Source organism: Bos taurus, chromosome 12 (assembly GCF_002263795.3).
Source record: "Bos taurus isolate L1 Dominette 01449 registration number 42190680 breed Hereford chromosome 12, ARS-UCD2.0, whole genome shotgun sequence".
Lineage (NCBI taxonomy): Eukaryota > Metazoa > Chordata > Mammalia > Artiodactyla > Bovidae > Bos > Bos taurus.
This window is the reverse complement of record NC_037339.1, coordinates 85204810-85208239: the sequence shown is the minus strand read 5'-3', so window position 1 is coordinate 85208239 and position 3430 is coordinate 85204810.

The window sequence follows — 3430 nt, the reverse complement described above, 5'->3', positions numbered from 1 at the left end:
GGGCCTGTTTCATCCCATTGACTGTGTGTGGGGTGATGCTGGGTGAAGGGGTCCTACGGAGGAGGAGCTAAGGGGCCTGACGGTCACGGTGCACCCTCTGGGTGGAGGCTCACAGCCCTAATACTGAGAGGGACAGGGCCACCCGCATTCAGCAGATGAGGAAACCCAAGTGCGGGACAGTTCGGAACATTTGCCCCCAGTCATTTCCTGAAAAGCGGCCAGTCTGGACTGCACATCTAGCTCTTCTCAAGCTCTTTCCTTTCACTCAGCTCGCATCAGCTCTTTAGCAGGAAATTTAGTGGGTCAGATGGATACTGAAATGGCCAAAAATGAGGCAGGAGAAGTTGGTAGATTTGGTTACATACAAATAAAAAAAATACTTGCATGTTAAAAAAGGGCTTCCCTTGTGGCTCAGCTGGGAAAGAATCTGCCTGCAATGCAGGAGACCTGGTTCGATCCCTGGGTTGGAAAGATCCCCTAGAGAAGCGAACGGCTACCCACTCCAGTATTCTGGCCTGGAGAATCTCATGGACTATACCATCCATGGGGTCACAAAGCGCTGGACACAGCTGAGCAACTTTCACATGCACGTTAAAAAAACCACTATAAATAGGTTGACATAGTTTCACACACAAATACATACATGTAAGCTTTTACATGTATGGCATCAGAGGGCAGACACACTGAAACCATACTCACAGAAAACTAGTCAGTCTAATCACACTAGGACCACAGCCTTGTCTAACTCAATGAAACTAAGCCATGCCGTTTGGGGCAACCCAAGACGGGCGGTCATGGTGGAGAGGTCTGACAGAATGTGGTCCACTGGAGAAGGGAATGGCAAACCACTTCAGTATTCTTGCCTTGAGAACCCCATGAACAGTATGAAAAGGCAAAATGATAGGATACTGAAAGAGGAACCCCCCAGGTCAGTAGGTGCCCAATATGCTACTGGAGATCAGTGGAGAAATAACTCCAGAAAGAATGAAGGGATGGAGTCAAAGCAAAAAGAATACCCAGCTGTGGATGTGACTGGTGATAGAAGCAAGGTCCAATGCTGTAAAGAGCAATACTGCATAGGAACCTGGAATGTCAGGTCCATGAATCAAGGCAAACTGGAAGTGGTCAAACAAGAGATGGCAAGAGTGAATGTCGACATTCTAGGAATCAGCAAACTGAAATGGACTGGAATGGGTGAATTTAACTCAGATGACCATTATATCTACTACTGAGGGTAGGAATCCCTCAGAAGAAATGGAGTAGCCATCATGGTCAACAAAAGAGTCCAAAATGCAGTACTTGGATGCAACCTCAAAAACGACAGAATGATCTCTGTTCGTTTCCAAGGCAAACCATTCAATATCACAGTAATCCAAATCTATGCCCCAACCAGTAACGCTGAAGAAGCTGAAGTTGAACAGTTCTGTGAAGACCTACAAGACCTTTTAGAACTAACACCCAAAAAAGATGTCCTTTTCATTATAGGGGACTGGAATGCAAAAGTAGTAAGTCAAGAAACACCTGGAGTAACAGGCAAATTTGGCCTTGGAATACGGAATGAAGCAGGGCAAAGACTAATAGAGTTTTGCCAAGAAAATGCACTGGTCATAACAAACACCCTCTTCCAACAACACAAGAGAAGACTCTATACATGGACATCACCAGATGGTCAACACCGAAATCAGATTGATTATATACTTTGCAGCCAAAGATGGAAAAGCTCTATACAGTCAGCAAAAACAAGACCAGGAGCTGACTGTGGCTCAGATCATGAACTCCTTATTGCCAAATTCAGACTTAAATTGAAGAAAGTAGGGAAAACCACTAGACCATTCAGGTATGACCTAAATCAAATCCCTTATGATTATACAGTGGAAGTGAGAAATAGATTTAATAGATAGAGGCCTAGATGAGGTCTAGATAGAGGCCTAGATCTGATAGATAGAGTGCCTGATGAACTATGCATGGAGGTTCATGACACTGTACAGGAGACAGGGATCAAGACCATCCCCATGGAAAAGAAATGCAAAAAAGCAAAATGGCTGTCTGGGGAGGCCTTACAAATAGCTGTGAAAAGAAGAGAAGTGAAAAGCAAAGGAGAAAAGGAAAGATATAAACATCTGAATGCAGAGTTCCAAAGAATAGCAAGAAGAGATAAGAAAGCCTTCTTCGGCAATCAGTGCAAAGAAATAGAGGAAAACAACAGAATGGGAAAGACTAGAGATCTCTTCAAGAAAATTAGACATACCAAGGGAACATTTCATGCAAAGATGGGCTCGATAAAGGACAGAAATGGTATGGACCTAACAGAAGCAGAAGATATTAAGAAGAGATGGCAAGAATACACAGAAGAACTGTACAAAAAAGATCTTCACGACCCAGATAATCATGATGGTGTGTTCACTGATCTAGAGCCAGACATCCTGGAATGTGAAGTCAAGTGGGCCTTAGAAAGCATCACTACGAATAAAGCTAGTGGAGGTGATGGAATTCCAGTTGAGCTCTTTCAAATCCTGAAAGATGATGCTGTGAAAGTGCTGCACTCAATATGCCAGCAAATTGGGAAAACTCAGCAGTGGCCAACAGGACTGGAAAAGGTCAGTTTTCACTCCAATCCCAAAGAAAGGCAATGCCAAAGAATGCTCAAACTACCGCACAGTTCCACTCATCTCACACGCTAGTAAAGTAATGCTCAAAATTCTCCAAGCCAGGCTTCAGCAATATGTGAACCATGAACTTGCTGATATTCAAGCTGGTTTTAGAAAAGGCAGAGGAACCAGAGATCAAATTGCCAACATCCACTGGATCTTGGAAAAAGCAAGAGAATTCCAGAAAAACATCTATTTCTGCTTTATTGACTATGCCAAAGCCTTTGAACATGTGGATCACAATAAACTGTGGAAAATTCTGAAAGAGATGGGAATACCAGACCACCTGATCTGCCTCTTGAGAAATTTGTATGCAGGTCAGGAAGCAACAGTTAGAACTGGACATGGAACAACAGACTGGTTCCAAATAGGAAAAGGAGTTCGTCAAGGCTGTATATTGTCACCCTGCTTATTTAACTTATATGCAGAGTACATCATGAGAAACGCTGAACTGGAAGAAACACAAGCTGAAATCAAGATTGCCAGGAGAAATATTAGTAACCTCAGATATACAGATGACACTCCCCTTATGGCAGAAAGTGAAGAGGAACTAAAAAGCCTCTTGATGAAAGTGAAAGTGGAGAGTGAAAAAGTTGGCTTAAAGCTCAACATTCAGAAAATGAAGATCATGGCATCCAGTCCCATCACTTCATGGCAAATAGATGGGGAAACAGTGGAAACAGTGTCAGACTTTATTTTTCTGGGCTCCAAAATCACTGCAGATGGTGACTTGCAGCCATGAAATTAAAAGACGCTTACTCCTTGGAAGGAAAGTTATGACC